At 45.1% G+C, this 18,404-nt stretch overlaps 1 protein-coding gene across 9 annotated transcripts in view; it reads right to left on the reverse strand.

Annotated features, from left to right (window-relative positions):
* Positions 1 to 18,404, reverse strand: part of LNX1 (ligand of numb-protein X 1) — a 240,265-nt gene that overhangs the window by 177,718 nt on the left and 44,143 nt on the right. For all 9 annotated transcript variants that reach the window (XM_021101221.1, XM_021101222.1, XM_021101224.1 and 6 more), the window contains exon 2: positions 11,605 to 11,753. The gene's annotated coding sequence lies outside the window, so the exon portion shown is untranslated. The remainder of the gene's footprint in view (positions 1 to 11,604; positions 11,754 to 18,404) is intronic.

The following is an 18,404-nucleotide window of genomic DNA, read 5'->3' on the forward strand; positions in this document are numbered from 1 at the left end:
GTCAGGTCTTGAACATACATCCTCACAGAGACAACATCGGGTCTTTAACCCTCTGAGCCACAATGGGAACTCCTGCAGTGACGTTAAAGATTAGAGCTACTGGGAATACAGAGAATCAACTGTGTCAGCTTTTAGAAGTGTGAAATGTGAATCAGGACAGGGCATGAGCCCACAGGGGCGGGTCAGGGCCCACCTGGCTGCAGAGGGCAGTTCGAGCAAGCCCGTCCAGGTGAGCCAATGAGGGAAACTAAATGAGAACTTTTCAGGAGGGCCGTTTGAACTAGATGCATAGAGCGTACCCTAGGGATTGGGTCAAAGTGGAGGGTGTGTGTGTGTGTGTGTGTGTGTGTGTGTGTGTGTGTGTGTGTGTGAGATGGGGAAAGAGTGTGGGCAGAGAGCCCTGAATACGAGGGATGCAGCCACTTCAGAAGAATTTCTGTACCCAATGGCTGTTTTTTTATAGGATCTGTATACCCAGTGGGGATGAAGGCTCAGGAGTCAGATGAGATAATACAGGAGTCTGAACTGTCTTAATTGGGTAAATTAACTCTGGGTTTAATCTCAGGTATAATAATTCCCTTCTCCTCCTGCATTTTTGGGAAGCTCCTCCTTTCAGACCTCCAAGAGAAAACACTAATAGAAATTCCTGCTGTGGCTCAGTGGAAACGAATCTGACTAGTAGCCATGAGGATGCAGGTTCAATCCCTGGCCTTGCTGAATGGGTTAAGGATCCAGTGTTGCCGTGAGCTGTGGTGTAGGTAGCAGACACGGCTTGGATTCCATGTTGCTGTGACTGTGGTGTAGGCCGGCAGCTGTAGCTCCAGTTTGACCCCTAGACTGGGAACCTCCATATGCCAAGGGTGTGGCCCTAACAAACAAACAAACAAACAACAAAAAACACCAACAGAGGAGTTACCGCTGGTGTCTGGGGAGTGCTGGATTCAGGTTTGATCCTGGGCCTGGCACCGTGGGTTAAGAATATGGCATTGCCACAGCTGCAGCTTAGGTCACAACTGCAGCTCAGATCTGATCCCTGGCCTGGGAACTCCATGTGCTGCAGGGTGGCCAAAAAAGAAAAAGAAGAAAAACATTAGCAGAAAGCTTTCCAACAGGAAGACCTGAAGAAACACAAAGATCTGTGAAAATCTAGTTTTACTTTAGACTTGATAGGAAATGTTATCAAAACGGGCTGTTAGCTGCCAAAATGAAAGTGAAGGCTTTTCTTTCACCTCTGCTGCTACTGTCCACAAAGACCTCTTTTCTTTTCATTAGACCTCTGATGCCAACACGGTGCCAAACCTCCCCGTTCTGGCATGCTTCCTCATGCCACAATTCAAACCCCGCCCTGATGCATCTGGTGAGCTTTAAAAACCCCTGATGTTGGACCCCCCACTTCAAACCAATCAAATCAGAACTTCTGGGAGAAGGGACCAGAGTGTGGGTATATTTTCGATGCCCCAGTGATTTTCTATATGGGCCCCAAGTGACCGAGGTAGGCCTGGGACAGTGATTTGCAATCCTGGCTGCAATGAAATCGCTCTGGGACTTAAATCTTAGGTGAATTGATTCAGAACTCCTTGGAGGTAGAGAAAGCCTGGGCATTGGTATATATATTTTTTAAAATCCTTGAGATGCCTTGGCTATGTGAGATGCTACAGTTATCCTGTATTTGACATTTTAAAATAAAATCTGCTGGAGAAAAGCAAGGAAGGAAGAGTGGAGAAAGAGTTGATGCTAAATAGGAAAGTGGAAAAATAATTGAGACTGGCCATTGGGTATCTTCAAAGATCCTAGTTCTTTTTTTTGGGGGGGGGGTGTTTTTAGTACTGCACCTGTGGCATGTGGAAGTTCCCAGCTAGGGACTGAATTGCTGAATTGGAACTACAGCTGCTGGCCTATGCCACAGGCACAGCCATGCAGGATCTGAGCCACAAATGGGACCTGCACCACAGCTCTTGGCAACGACAGATCCTTAACCCACTAAGCAAGGCCAGGGATGGAACCCACATCCTCATGGATACTAGTTGGTTTCGTAACCCGCTGAGCCGTAATAGGAACTCCAAATCCATTGAGTCTTGACCTGGGAAGGGAGGCGGGTGGACCACTGAGGGAAGCAGGTAGTTTGGGGGGCAGATCTGGGGTTACATTATCACAGATGAGGTGCCCTGGTGAGGTCTGCTACTGGCAGTTTGGCTGCTGCAGTGGCCAGATCTTTGGGACTGATATCAGGACTCAGAGCAGGTCTTCAGTGACCACTGACACAGTGGTTCCTCTTCTTCAGGGCCCCCGTCTCTCAAACAGTAAGAGGTGGTAGCAGAGTGCAGAGTGGATGCTTGCTCGTGTCTTGCACAGATCGCCTTTACTGGGCTGGTGCATTGATCCTCTAGTTGCTAAGAGCTGGCTGCTAGTGGCTTACAGATGCCTCCTTTTCCCAGAGAGCTGCCTTCTGCTAAATAGTCACTCCCCTGAGATGTCACACCCCCATTTCTCTCCATCCTGGCCAGGAGAGACAGCCCACAGACAATGACTGAGTAGCAGGGGAGCTGAAGTCTGACTCCCTTGCCTCAGGATGGGACCAATTGCAGGGCAATCTGTGTGCTCTGTCACATCAAGGTAAAGCTAGAGTAATTGCAGCCAAATCCTTGCTTACAATTCTCCTGCCCTCACTCATCTGACTTCCCTCACTCCCCTTCTTCTTCTTCCTTAAGAAATCCTTTGCACAAGAATCCTTGTCTCGGGCTCTGCTTCTAGATAACCCATCTTAAGCAGTGATCAGAAAGTATGAGTGATGGTGAGGGTGGGGCAGGAAGAATAGGAACTTGGGAGTCAGAGAGGTCCAGGTTCAGCCCCAATGCCATCACTTTTTTTTTTCCTTTATCTTTTTAGGGCCACACCAGAGGCATATGGAGGTTCCCAGGCTAGGGGTTGAATGGGAGCTGTAGTGGCTGGCCCACACCACAGCCACAGCAATGCAGGATCCAAGCCACATCTGTGATCTACACCACAGTTCACGGCAACGTCGGATCCTCAACCCACTGAGAGAGGCCAGGGATGGAACCCATGTCCTCATGGATGCTAGTCAGGCTCGTTAACCACTGAGCCATGATGGAAATGCCCCCAATGTCATCACTTCTTAGTTGCATGAGTCCATCAAGTTCCTTGGATGCTGTGATCCTCTGTTTCCTTCTCTGTGCAATGCAGGAGGGCCCCACATCGCTTGAAAGGGTGTTGTGATGATGACATTAAAAGCAACAAGAGGATGAATGTGAATGTGCGCGCGCATAGCAGGGATCTGGTTATGTCAGCTTCCCTTGCCTCCTGAGACTTCCCTGCCACCTCCCTCCAAACCTAGTTCTCTGCTATTCTCTTTGGTCCCCCTACCCTCTGGGGACCAAAGATTGTCTTAGTCTTTCCATTCTCTTTCTTCTCTTTTACATATTCCTTTTACTATTTCCATTTCCCAGGGTTTCTCATCTCTCTCTCTCTCTCTCTTTTTTTTTTTAGGGCTGCACTCGAAGCATCTGGAAGTTCTCAGGCTAGGGGTTGAATTGGAGCTGTAGCTGCCAGCCTACACCATGGCCACACCAACGCCGGATCCAAGCCACATCTGTGACTTACACCACAGCTCACGGTAACACTGGATCCTTAACCCACTGAGCGAGGCCAGGGCTCGAACCTGCATCCTCATGGATACTAATCAGGTTCGTTACCACTGAGCCATGACAGGAATGCCCTCATCTCATTTTTGTAGTGCTTTTTATTTCCTCCAGCCATGGTAAACTAAGAAAGACACATAGTAATACCCAGAAATACAAATCCTCATTCTTTGGGCCATGACCAGAGAAGCCGCAATGAGCTTATCAGTTTTTGCCAGTCGAGCAGAATTAGGTTGGATTTGGTTTTATAAACAGGACTCAGAGGGCTGGTTTGTGGCTTTTTTCTGAGGCAGTGTTTTTCCGGGTTTTTTTTGTTTGTTTGTTTGTTTGTTTGTTTTGTCTTTTGTCTTTTTAGGGCTACATCCACGGCATATGGAGGTTCCCAGGCTAAGAGTCGAATTGGAGCTATAGCTGCTGGCCTACACCACAGCCACAGCAACACCAGATCTGAGCCGTGTCTGTGACCTGCACACACAGCACGGCAATACCGGATCCTTAACCCACTGAGCAAGGCCAGGGATTGAACCCGCAACCTCATGGTTCCTAGTCGGATTCGTTAACCACTGTGCCATGACGGGAACTCCTGATCATGGTGTCTTATTGTCCAAGCAACTCACCCCACCCCCGCAGGAAGGGTGGGCATGTGCCCCAGCCTCGGCTAACCATAGTCCACTTCCCTCTGGTCAGAGGCATTGATCCGAGGGGTGGCTGGTTCATCAAGTCAATCAGAATCCTTCTCCAGCATTTTAGAATGAGAGGGAGAAGGGTGGTACCCTCCACTTTTTGGAAGACAAGTAATGAGATGAGGTCTGCCATCCATCTTCCTGCCACAGGTGTGGGGGTGGATAGGATGCTACCAGTACTCTCAGAGGCAGAAGAGATGTGGGAGGCCAGATATGGAGAGAGAAGCGAATGCTGACATCATTGGAGCCAGATCCCCTGCTCTGGACCTCTTAGTTTTGGAGCCAGTGAAATGTCTCTTTCTTTCCATTGACTTGAGGTTATGTCACATAACTCATGACACAGCTGACAAGAATCGAAGTTACAAAATATAACTTCCATTTAGATAGATGTTCTCCTTTCTCAAGTGTCTTATATTTGAAAATACATGTGATTAGAACAGAATGAGTCCATTCCATGTTAACACACTGCAATTGCAACTGACCCTGGAAGAACACGAGTTTGAACAGTGTGGCTCCACTTTCATGCCATTTTCGTCAATAGTAAATACAGTGCTACCCAACCAGACATTGGTTGACTCTGTGAAGGTGCATTGAATATAAGGAGGAACTGTGGATACTGAGGCTGACTATAAGTTATATGTGGATCTTCAACTTCAGTTAGGATCAGTGCCCCAACCCCTACATTTTGAAGGGTCAACTGTATTTCAATACTGTTATAAAGAATTAGAACCAATATCTTAGTGTAAGTGATATATGATTTAATGTAAAAAAAGTCTATTGGGAAGTAGGGACACAATTTGATCAATATTCTAAAACCCAGCCATCTTTTTTTTTTTTTTTGTCGTTTTGCCTTTTTCTGGGGCTGCTCCCATGGCATATGGAGATTCCCAGGCTAGGGGTCTAATTGGAGCCGTAGCCACCAGCCTACGCCAGAGCCACAGCAACGAGGGATCTGAGCCGCGTCTGCAACCAACACCACAGCTCACAGCAACGCCAGATCCTTAACCCACTGAGCAAGGCCAGGGATTGAACCCGCAACTTCATGGTTCCCAGTTGGATTCGTTAACCACTGCGCCATGATGGGAACACCCCCGGCCATCTTATAATGGGAATTTTGTACGTATTCCAACATAGAATGTTTTAGGGCATCATGAGCTTGGGAAGATTGTAACACAGTGAACCCTTGCCTTATCCTTTTTCACTGCTGCATGTCTAGGTGGGTGCAGATTTTAGGGCTCCTAGCCAGAGGTGTACTCTGTTCTGAACAAAGAACAATCGAGAGATGGAAAAAGACGCAGTCATCGTTTTGAATCTTGGGTCTCCTGTGTTCCAGCCTCGTATTTTTACCATTGGGAGTGTTGTGTCTATTGAATTCAAGTTTACATTTCTCACATCTGTTTTGCAAGCACATGCACGTATATAAAAGCACATCTAGTCCTAACTGCGAGGGGGAAGATATTTAAGGCTGTAAATATTTACGGTGTGTACATAAAACAGCAGTGTGGGCTGATGTGGCCAATGAAAGGGAATTAGAACACTGGGCCCCACTTCTGGCTCCACTGCTAATTCCTGTGTGACCCTGGGAAGGTCAATTAAAATCTGTGTTCTTGCACTGCATTTAAGAAAAGGGGATGCTAATCTTTGAGCCAGTTCTCCAAAAGTATTAAGCTTGGAGGATAATACCTGCTATTCAGAATGGAAATCTTGCCCTTTTGTTTTAAGGGCAAGAATGGGGGACAAAAGGGATGTATCCTTGCCAGGCTTGAGGGAAAACAAAATTGTCTCAAAACAATTAGCAAGCACCTGCTTCTATGCATCACTGTGGTAAGAAGACGTGAATGAAATAGCCAGGTCTGCAATTCCCCTCAAAGAAGGTGGTAGGAAAGTGGATGGCAGAGCAAAGGTAACCACATCTTGGGGACACTGGTCGGCTGTTTTGCCCTTTAGAATAGAATAAGCAGGGCTTTGAGACAGGACTTGGGTGTTAAGATGAATTTTTTTTTCTGCTTTTTAGGGCCATACCTGCAGCATATGGATGTTCCCAGGCTAGGGGTTGAGTGGGAGCTGCAGCTGCTGGGCTACACTGCAGCCATAGCAACATGGGATCCAAGTTGCATCTTCGACCTGCACCCCAGCTCACACCAACACTGGATCCTTAACCCACTGAGCAAGGCCAGGGATCGAACCTGCATCCTCACAGATACTAGTTGAGTTTGTAATCTGTTGAACCAGAATGGGAACTCCTGATTCTGTTCTTTACTCTTTTGACCTCCACAAATCATTTCCCCTTCGAGTGCCAGATTTTGATAATGGAAACATGGAAAGGCTGATGCTCACATTCAAGTGTGTTGAACAGTTATACACAAACTCCTAACAAAACAGCCTTTAAAAATGGCTCAATGTGGAATTCCCGTCATGGCGCAGCGGAAATGAATCCGACTAGGAACCATGAGGTTGCAGGTTGATCCCTGGCCTCACTCAGTGGGCTAAGGAACCGGCGTTGCCGTGAGCTGTGGTGTAGGTCGGCAGCAACAGCTCCAATTTGACCCCTAGCCTGGGAACCTCCATATGCCGCCGGTGTGGCCCTAAAAAGACAAAAGACAAAAAAAATAAAAATAAAAATAAATAAAAATGGCTCAGTGAATCCTGGTTTTCTACTCTCTTCCATTTATATTCACTTTGGTAGTAATTGGCAATAGGACAGAAGACACAGCAACCTCCATATTTTGCTCACAGGGAGCAAACCCTCAGCAGGCATTCAGCCCTATACACGCAATTAGCCGATCCTACCATATGTCCCTATTTAGACAATCCAGAGAAATGTCTTGGATTTATATTGTTTCTTTATATCAAGGAACAAACAAACATGTATAAGGAAACATGGCCAAGCTCTGTAGTTTAAAACATCTGTTTGATGTGAAGGTGTTCTTTCTTCCTTTTTGCTTTTTTTTTTTTTAAGGTGTGGCACATGGAAGGTCCCAGGCTAGGGACTGAATCGGAGCTGTATCCTCTGGCTTACACCACAGCAACACCATATCCGAGCTCCGTCTGCTACCTACACCACAGCTCACTGCAATGCTGGATCCTTAACTCACTGAGCGAGGCCAGGGATAGAACCTGCATCCTTGTGGATACTAGTCAGGTTCATTACCACTGAGCCACAATGGGAACTCCCACATGAAGGTGTTCTAAACTTTTTCTTATACCCAGGCGATAGGTAACCTTCCCCCTGCCTCCAATAGAGCAATTAAAATAATACTCTGGATGACCTATGTGGAAGTACCTTGGGTTGTATTAACAATTTAGGATGAAATTATTTCCTCAACTGTTTCACATTCTTTTTACTACAGAGACAACAGAACATATGCAAAAGCAGTTTTATGAGAAGAAATCCAATTTCCCTAGCAAAGAATCTCACAGTTCGAGTCAGAGAATCCCAGTCATCATCAGGTCACATGCGGCCTCACAGTTCATTGTCATAGGAACAGAAGAAGGACCACTTTGGCCCCCAAGGAACTTGTGTTTTGCTTTTTCCAAAGCCGTAGTCCTAACTCTTTTGGGACTCTATTTCCAATGATGAAAACACTTCCTGACCCTCTAAACTAATCTGTTTTACTAACCATTGCATGAAAAATATAGAGTCATAGGGAACCGTGGTGCAACTTTCATGAACTCTCCCAGGAAACTGCAAAAGTAAAAGACTGATCGTTTCAGGGGCAAGAAAATACTCCCAGTTATGATAATAATTCCTTAATTTGCAAGTGCTTTGCACCGTACTGGTCCTTTCACACACTATTTATCTTTTCACAACAACCATGAAACTGTAGCCTTGCCCAGTCTCAAGATTCCACGAGGTAGGTACCATTATTCCTGTATTTCATTATTTCCAAGATGCCAAAGTGTGGAATATGCACCTTTATTTTATATACCACCCAGAGAGAAAGCAGCACGCTGCCAGTGAAAACACAACACACTATCAACTGTAAAACAAAAAGACCACACAGTTTCAAATATGTTAAAATGGGAGAGAATGAGTGTCTTCGAATGGAAGAATTCTGGACCTCCCCTTTCACAGATGAGGAAATGTGTGCCTTCAAGGTCAGGCTGCTGCTGGAGACAGAAGCCTGGAGCATCACTCAGATCCAGACCTTCTGACCTCCAACCAAGCAGACTCCACTCAAACAGACCTACACTTTTGAAGATGATCTTAAAGGCAAGATAGAGGGTTCCCACCAACTTTTCCTGAAACCACTACTTCAGAAGCAAATGATTTGTCATGATGGGAGGCAGCCATCATGGTAGCATTTTAGCGAAAAGCAACAAATGATTTTCAAAGGGAAATACGAATGGCCACCCAGGAGTTCCCATCGTGGCTTAGTGGACATGAATCTGACTGGCATCCACAAGGATGCAGGTTCGATCCCTGGCCTCGATCAGTGGGTTCAGGATCCGGCATTGCTCTGAGCTGTGGTGCAGCTTGCAGACTCAAGTCAGGTCTCTCGTTGCTGTGGCTGTGCTGTAGGCCAGCAGCTATAGCTCCAGTTTGACCCCTAGCCTGGGAACGTCCATATGCCACGGTGCGGCCTTAAAAGACAAAAAAAAAAAAAAAAAAAAAAAAAAAAAAGGCCACACAACTCCTGTCTTCACAATATACTGTCTTAACACAACAGTCAATCCTTATTACTCATGGATCCCATATTTGTAAATTTTCTTACTCAGTAAAATTTGTCACCCCAAATCTATACTCATGGCACTTTCACAGTCATTTGCAGAGCAGGGAAATATTGGGGCTGCCTGATACACATGTTCCCAGCTGAGGTCACACAAGGCAAATACCTTCTTGCTTCAGCTCTCATACTCTGAACAAGTATCCCTTTCACGGTGTATTTAGTGCCATATTCTTTTTTTGGCATTATTTTTGTGCATTTTTTTCTTTTCTTTGTATTTTTAGGGCTGCACCCGAGGTATATGAAGGTTCCCAGGCTAGGGGTTGAATCAGAGCTGTAGCTGCTGACCTACACCACAGCTCACAGCAATGCCAGATGGTTAACCCACTGAGCGAGGCCAGGGAATGAACCTGTGTCCTCATGGATGCTAGTTAGATTTGTTTCCGCTGAGCCACGATGGGAACTCCTATTTGTGCATTCTTTACATTTTGTGCTTGTTGGTGGTGACTTTACTGTTTAAAATAGCTCTCAAATGTGGTGCTGCCTAGTGGTTCTCTGTGAAAGAAGCCTGTGACATGCTTTAGAGAGAAAATGGATGTTAGACAAATTCATCCAGACACAGGTGACTGTGCTGCTGACTCTGAGTTCAATGTTAATAAATAAACAATACATATTAAATAAAGGGTCTCTATACAGAAACACATAAAACAAGGTTATGCTTCATCAGTTGATAAAACTGCTGTAACTAGAGGCACACTGGAACCTAACTCTATTTCTCTTGGGAGTATTCATTATTCAGTAATGAGAATGGATGGGTTTGGAATTTTACTTAATTAATTAATTTGTCTTTTTAGGGCCGCACCTGTAGCACATGTAAGTTTCCAGGCTAGTGGCTGAATTGGAGCTACAGCTGCTGGCCAACGCCACAGCAAAACCAGATCCAAGCCACATCTACGACTATACTGCAGCTCACAGCAACGCTGGATCCTTAACCCACTGAGCAAGGCTAGGGATAGAACCCACATCCTCAAGGATACCAGTTGGTGTGCGAACCTGCTGGGCCCCAGCAGAACTCCTGGTTTTGGATTTTAAAATGTCAAAAGGACTATGCTAACTTACCAGTTATTTCATATCTTGCAGAGAAGTCTAGTCAAAGGAATAATAATAATGACAATAATAATATATGAATGTGTACACATACATAGATTAAATAGACCAAAAAAAAAAAATGTTTGCCCAGTGACAAGATCTAGAAGGAAACACAGAGCCACAGTATGACAGTGGTGATGGGAATATAGTTTCTAACATTCTTTTGTTAATGTATCTAGTTTTTGGTACTCCATTGGAGGTTTAGGAATTAGAAAACAAGCCAGGCTATTGGGAAACGGAGGAAGGAGCCCCTGATAGAGGGCAGCAGCCGTGGCAAAACAGCCCAGAGAGTCCACCAACCCACCGGGAAATGGCTCTTCTGCAGAGGTGTCTCCTCTGGGATGCCTCTTTGGCTGTAGAACAAGCCGACTTGATTACAAAGTAAGCACAGAGCTTTGCATAAGCTTCTGCACCCACCTTTTTAGCCATCTCTTGAAAAAGTCAGTACAAGAAACATGAGGAGCTCCCACTGTGGTGCAGTGGGTTAAGCACCCGAGTGGTGCACCCTGGGTTGCTGTGGAGGCTCAGGTTTGATTCCTGGCCCAGCCCAGTGAGTGGCCATAAAATTAAAAAAAAAAAAAAAAAAAAGAAATATGAAAAGGGTGTCTGTGGTCTGAGTGTGTTTCTGCTGAGGATAGACCATTAGGAAGCACATTAAACACACGCTTATTTGCTAACAATAAGGGGCATGAATGATTTGTTTTAAGCCTTGATGTGACATTGATGACAAAGAGCCACCAGTTACAGAGGGAGCAGCCTGCATCCCTAACCCTGAAAAACAAGTCAGCTCAGGAGGAACTGCTCTCAGCGGGGGAACAACTGAGGAGGTGGTGGCATTATAGAAACACTGCGCTTCGCTGGTTTGCAAAAGAAAGCTCCCCGCACAACAGAGGAAATGGAGGGACTCAGAGGCGGTTTGTTTCCTTGTGGCCAGTGACTGCTTTTCCACAAAATGTGCATTGGTTAATTCTCACAGGAGTATTTCCAATGAAGGGAGGGTTTCAGGTTGGACTCACATGAGCTGCTTTTATTTGGACAGGCTTTGTTTCCTCTAGTCTGGTCGGCATTTCTTCCGGGACTTTCCTCAATCCCTGGCGGGGGCTGAGGCCCAGCCCTTGTTCGAGGATGAAAAGGTATTGGAAGGCTGGCTGCTTTAATTGGAGCTTGCACCTGCAGACCCCAGCCCCGGAGGCGGCTCGGCTCTGCGGCTGCTGCTCTGTGTGTGTGTGTGTGTGTGTGTGTGTGTGTGTGCATCTGATTTCCTCAATGAACACTGGGACATTGCACAGTGTTTTTGGCCTGAACTTGCTGGAGGGGATCCAAGCCACACAGCCACTTTCTCTGCTCTGGTGGGGAGAGACCCTCTTTTCTAAGAAAGAGGGATTTTTAGCCCTGCAAGTCTATCCAGTGTATTGTGATCTAATCTCTTCTGGCCCCAAGAGGACTTACCCGGATAAAAGATGCCCTTCGGGGAGCACGAGAAGGTGTCACAGCAGGGGCTTTCATGCACCCAGAAGCTGCTGCATCTTTTATGAGTTTCTCACACTTGACTCCAGTAACACGATCCAGGCAGCACTCAAGAGCGATAGCTACGGCCTCTGTGGGGGAAATGGAGAGACAGCCTGAGTGGATTTAGTCAATGACTAGGCCTCCAAACCTCTCCCAGTGCCATCCTACTGCACATATTTAAAGTGTACCATCTGGGAGGTCTCGTCGTGGCTCAGGAGTTAAAGAACTTGACTAGTATCCATGAGGACGCAGGTTCGATCCCTGGCCTTGCTCAGTGGATTAAGGATCTGGTGTTGCCATGAGCTGTGGTGTAGGTTGCAGATGCAACTCAGATCCTGAATGGCTATGGCTGTGGTATAGGCCAGCAGCTATAGCTCCGATTTGACCCCTAGCCTAGGAACCTCCATATGCCCTGGGTACGACCTTAAAAAGACAAAAAGAAAAAAAATAAATAAAGTCTGCCATCTGATTGATTTTGGCTTCCAGATATGCCCGCGAAATCATTACCACTGTCAACAGAAAAAAAAGGCACAACCTAAAAACTGAGAATTGTTTTATACAGTAGACAAAACAGAGGATTTAAGGTAGGAAGATGGCCTCTCCAATAGCTCTGAAGAGGTAAGGGAGAAGCTGGAATATATAGGAGTTTTGCAACAAAAACCAGGTAGTTGGAACATCAAAAGATTACTGTTAATGTGGTGCTTGGGGTTAATATATGCAGACTATTGCCTTTGGAATGGAGTAGCAATGAGCTCCTGCTGTGTAGCACTGAGAACTCTGTCTAGATACTTACTCAGAGCATGATAATGTGAGAAAAAAGTATGTATACATGTATGTGTAACTGGGTCACCATGCTGTACAGTGGAAAATTGACAGAACACTGCAAACCAGCTGTAATGGAAAAAAATAAAAATCGTTATTAAAAAAAAGAAAGAAAGAAAGAAAACCTGACCCCTCAAGTTAAGGAATTGAGCGCTTTTCTTTGGGAAGATGCTGGGGTCTGGATTCATTGAAATCATTCCTTTGATATGCACCTTAGCTGCCTGGGGCCAGTATCCTGCTCTTCTCCATCCTGAGTTCCCTCCGGGTGCAGGGTTGAGGGCTGCTGCAGTGGCTGCTGGCTCCAGGGCCACGACATCCTTTGCTTACTGATATGGCAGGTGACACTCTTCTCCACACCATGATCGAGATAATTAACACATCCATCACCAAAATTTCCTTCTGTCCCTTGGCAATCCCTCTGCTTACTCCTCCCTCCACCCCCGTATGCCCAGGCAGCCACCACTCTGCTTTCTATAACCACTGATCTTGCATTTTCTTCTTCTTTTTTTTTTTTGTCTTTTGTCCTTTTAGGGCCGTACCCACCGCATATGGAGGTTCCCAGGCTAGGGGTCTAATCAGAGCTATAGCTGCCGGCCAATGCCACAGCCACAGCAATGCCAGATCCCGGCCGTGTCTGTGACCTACACCTCAGCTCTTGGCAATGCCGGATCCTTAAGCCACTGAGCAAGGCCAGGGATCAAACCCGCAACCTCATGGTTCCTAGTCCTACTCGTTTCCGCTGCGCCATGATGGGAACTCCTGCTCTTGCATTTTCTAGACTCCTACATTAATGGAATCAGACATCATGTTCTTTTTCATTTGGCTTTGTTCACTCAGCGTCATACTTTTGAGACTCATTCATATTGTATGTACTGAGAGTTTGTTCCTTTTTACTGAGCAGTATTCCCTTGTATGGAGGTACCATGGGTTGTCTATTCATCCACCTGTTGGTGACCATTTGGGTTGTTTCTAGTTGTGGTGATGACACATAAAGCTGTTATGAATGTACGTGTTCAAGTCTTTGTATGGATATAAGCTTTCATTTCTTGGTAAATACTGAAGAGGGCAGTGGCTGGGTCCTATGGCAGGTATATGTTCAACTTTTTATGAAGCTGCCACACTGTTGTCCAAAGCGGTTGTACCATCTTTTTTTTTTTTTTTCTACCATCAATTCCATTTCCAACATTTGGTGTGGTCCTTCTTTTTAGGTTTAGCCATTCTAATACGTATGTAATGATGTCTCTCCTGCTGGCTTTAATTTGCTTTTCCTTAATGACTAATGACGTTGAACAGCTTTTCCATGTGTTTATTTGTTGTCTGTATGTTTTCTTTTGGAAAAGTGACTGTCCAAATCTTTTGGTCACTTCTTAAGTTGGATTGCCTTTTTTCTCATGATGGAGTTTTGAGAGGTCATTATATATTCTCCCAGGGATATTTTTAATTTTAAGAATTATACGGGAATGAAGACATTGCATATGTCGTTTCCATGGAATTTTCAGCACTGATCTGAGCAGGTGGGGGACAATTTGGGGGACCAGGGCCTTCTAGCTCCTAGAGATCATTTTCCCTACATGCCTTGCTCTGCCTTATAAGGATGAAAGCAGGCCATGCTGGAAGTCAAGAGAGGTCTGGGCCATGCCCACTTTTTGAGTTTTTTTTTGAGATATTAAAAACAAAAGGGATTCTAAAAATAGACATATGCAAAGTGTGATATATTTTAAATGATATATGTATTGAACAAAGCAGTGCTTTTGACCATATGCAAAAATACAGCATGTAAGAAACATTGTCATGAGAGCAATTTTTTTTTTTTTTTGGCCACCCCGCAGCACATGGAGTTCCCAGGGCCACAGATCAGATCTGAGCCACAGTTGCCACCTATGCACAGCTATATCAACGCCCACCGTGTCGGGTTAGGGATCGAATCTACATCTTGGCGTTGCAGAGACACTGCTGATCCCATTCTGCCACAGCAGGAACTCCAATGATAGCAAATGTTTAAATTTGAGGTCCAGTGTGAGGCCTGAGACAGGGCCCAGGTCCACTGGCCACCTTGGGAAAAGCCATGAGAGACCAGTGCCATCTTGGACACTTCTCATACCCTGTACAGCCCAAATCACATCTGGTATGATTACTCTTTAGCCAATTATGTCTGGGGTCAAATGAATGCCACAGAGATAGCTATGGAAGAAACAACCATTTCCTATAGAGACACAGATTTCCTCTCAGGGGGACAGTGGGAAGGTTAATCAGGGCCTTTTGGAGGAACCCTTTGCTCCACCCCCTGCAAGCCTATGGGACCCTAGACTTCCTTTGGGTGGTCAGAGTCTTGGCCTTTTCCATTTAGTTTGAGATCAGAATGTACAGTGACCATAAGAGGGGTTGCTTCGCCTGAAGTATTCCTGGAGGTCTCCCAGCCACACCCACGGAAGCTCCCGCCCTCTGGGCAACTTCACCATCACCTCTGTGTATCTTTGCTCTCCTTTCACCTCCCATTGCAGCCAGTGCAGTGGTTCTGTATGGGGCCAGGGCTTTTGGCAAAGACACTATTGATTGTCAAAACTTGGGAGATGTTACTGGTACTTGGTGGGCAGACACCATGGGTACCGATAAATATCCTACAAGACAGCACCCACGACCAAGAATCATCCAGCCCTATATGCCAGTGTTGGCGAAGTTGGGAAACCTTGATCTTGCTGATTCAATCAGCAGTCAATCAGAAGCAACACAGAATATGACTGATACAGATTTTGACATAGCAGTTCTTTGTCCATCAAGCAGGCAAGTGCTACAGTGAGGACGAAAAGAGTTGCTCAGGGAGCTTGAGGGGTTGTGAAGGATGGGCTGCCCAAGACCTCTTGACCTCTCACCACCTTCCTCTTACCCTTCCTATTAAGAGCTTGGCCATGTAACAGACATAATTTCTTTCTTTTTAAATGATTTTTATTTTTTTCCGTTATATCTGGTTTATAGCATTCTGTCAATTTTCCACTGTACGGCAAAGTGATGCAGTCACACACACATATATACATTCTTTTTCTCACACTATCCTCCATCATGCTCCATCATAAATGACTAGATATAAACACAAAATCAATATAAGAGATCTATGGGATAATACAAAGTGGGCCAATCCACCCATAATAGGAATTCCAGTAGGAGAAGAAAAAGAAAAGGGGATTCAAAATATATTTGAAGAAATGATGTCTAAAAGTGTTCCAAATCTAAAGAAAACAGATGTCAAGATACAGGAAGCACAGAGGGCCCCAAACAAGTTGAACTCAAACAGGCCCACACCAAGACATATCATAATAAAAATGGCAAAAGTTAAAGACCCACTTTCAAACCCAGTCCTGCTGCTTGGTGACTTTGGGCAAGTGACCTAACCTCTTTAAAATTCAGTTTTTCCACCTTAGAAATGGGAAATGACCATTATACTTTTCAGAATCATGAGAACTAAACAAGGTAAGCCAAGTCACAGAGTTTGAGGGTATCTGGCACAGGAGAAGAACTTAGTGACTGACTATTACTCCATGAATTGAGCACCTACTGAATACAAAGCACCTTTCCAGGAGTTTCCTAGCCACTCAGTGCCAGTTGATAACAAATTTTTATTATCTACAAAGTGTTTACTTTAAAAGTCTTAATAATGATAACCCTTGCTCTTCAAAGCCTAATGGGTGTGTTGAATGCACTGTTTTGAACCTGACTTTAGTGAGAGGAGAAATGAATGAAAAGTGACTTAAGACAATGCAGTCTACACTGAGGCATTTAGGCATGTGTAGATATAAATGTATATATTTGTTTACAGTCCGTGGAAAGCAATTTCCACAATGAAGTCTCTCAGAAAACACAGCACTAGCTGCGACTCTGGTAGCAAATCCTTGGGAAGTCTTGGGCTGTCCCATTCCAGGATGGAGCGGGATCCCATGTCAAGTGACTCAGATAACATCTCAGTTGGGGTCAGTTACTTGGGCACCAGAAGGGCCTCACTGCCAGATGGCCAAGCGGAGACTGTGAGGCTCATGCCAGACTGAGCTCAAGGTGTTTCTGTAAGGTCATTGTTGCAAACCCAGAGAACCAGTTCTGTGAGGTTGGTGCAAAGGGGATATTTAGTCAGAGGAACAGAGAGGTGTGGTAATGGAGTGGAAGAGGTCTGGGGGAGGATTACAACCAGCACAGTCCAAATGCTCTTCTCAGTTTTCAAAAGAGCGAGGAAGAAGTAAGGTTTGGCCCTGGCCCTCAGACAATGCCTCAGTTCTTGCCAAGTACAGGAGAGTGAGCCCACAAAATCACCAGTGAGCCGAGAGATAATCTAGGTGACAAGGACCCAGCCAGGCAGCACCCCCGCCAAAAAATTAGGGCAGAACATTTTGTTTAACTATATTTCTCCCTGTTTTCTCATGGGGCAGGAGATACATTTAAAAACATAGAGGAGTTCTCATTGTGGCTCAGTGGTAATGAACCCAACTAGTACCCATGAGGATCCAGGTTTGATTCCTGGCTTTGCTCAGTAGGTTAAAGATCCTGCATTCCTGTGAGCTGTAGTGTAGGTTGCAGACGTGACTTGGATCTAGCATTGCTATGGCTGTGGTGTTGGCAGGCAGCTGCAGCTCCCATTCAACCTCTAGCCTGGAAACTTCTATATGCTGCAGGTGCAGCCCTAAAAAGACACACAAAAAACATAGATATGCTCTGTACTTGGTTACACCATGGAGCTCACACAAAGTTAGAATCCTGTGGGCTCCTTCAGCAAGGGCACTCGTAGAAAGCTTTGGGCACTGGAGCCAGGAGACCACTCCCTAGGAACATTCTAGAAGACAGGCTAGATTTCCCAGCATTTGGTCACCAGCCTAAGAGCATGGCAGAGTCTTTTTGGGCAAGGGGTGAAGGAATAGATTTCCTTCCTTCAGATAGTCTGTTCTCAGCATTAAGGAGTCAATGTGTGTAACCACTGGTGTTTCCCCACTGGGCTAGTCCAGAAAAGGAAAGATATTTACTCACTTAAAGTAAAAGGGCCACAAGAATTGCCTTTTTGTTGTGAGCCACATAGGAGAATAGTATGGAGCTACCTTAGAAAACTATACATAGAACTACCATATGACCCAGCAATCCCACTCTTGGGCATATATCTGGACAAAACTTTCCTTAAAAAAAGACACATGCACCCACATGTTCATTGTAGCACTATTCACAATAGCCAAGACATGGAAACAACTCAAATGTCCATCAACAGATGATTGGATTAGGAAGATGTGGTATATATACACAATGGAATACTACTCAGCCATAAAAAGGAACGACATAATGCCATTTGCAGCAACATGGATGGAACTAGACTCTCATACTGAATGAAGTAAATCAGAAAGAAAAAGACAAATACTGTACAGTATCACTTATATCTGGAATCTAATATATAGCACAAACGAAACTTTCCACAGAAAAGAAAATCATGGACTTGGAGAAAATAAACTTGTGGTTGCCCTGGAGGGAGAGGGAGTGGGATGGATTGGCAGCTTGGGGTTAATAGATGCAAACTATTTGGAATGGATTAGCCATGAGATCCTGCTGTGTAGCACTAGGAACTATGTCTAGTCACTTATGATGGAGCATGATAATGTGTGAAAATAGAATGTGTACATGTATGTGTAACTGGGTCACCTTGCTGTACAGTAGAAAACAAATTATATTGGGGAAATAACAATTTAAAAAAAAAGAATTGCCTTTTTGTAACAGAAGTGTCACAAAGAACTCTAAATGCTAATCTTCACTTTCCCTCTGTCTCAGGAGTCAAGGAAAGATAGATTTGTACAAGGCAGAGAGTGTGATTAAGAGGTATTCTGTCCAATCTCACCCTCTATGAATTGAGATCAGCAGGAGTGTGGCATGATCTTGACTATCATAAAACAGCTTTCACC

This window comes from Sus scrofa, chromosome 8 (genome assembly GCF_000003025.6).
Source record: "Sus scrofa isolate TJ Tabasco breed Duroc chromosome 8, Sscrofa11.1, whole genome shotgun sequence".
Classification (NCBI taxonomy): domain Eukaryota; kingdom Metazoa; phylum Chordata; class Mammalia; order Artiodactyla; family Suidae; genus Sus; species Sus scrofa.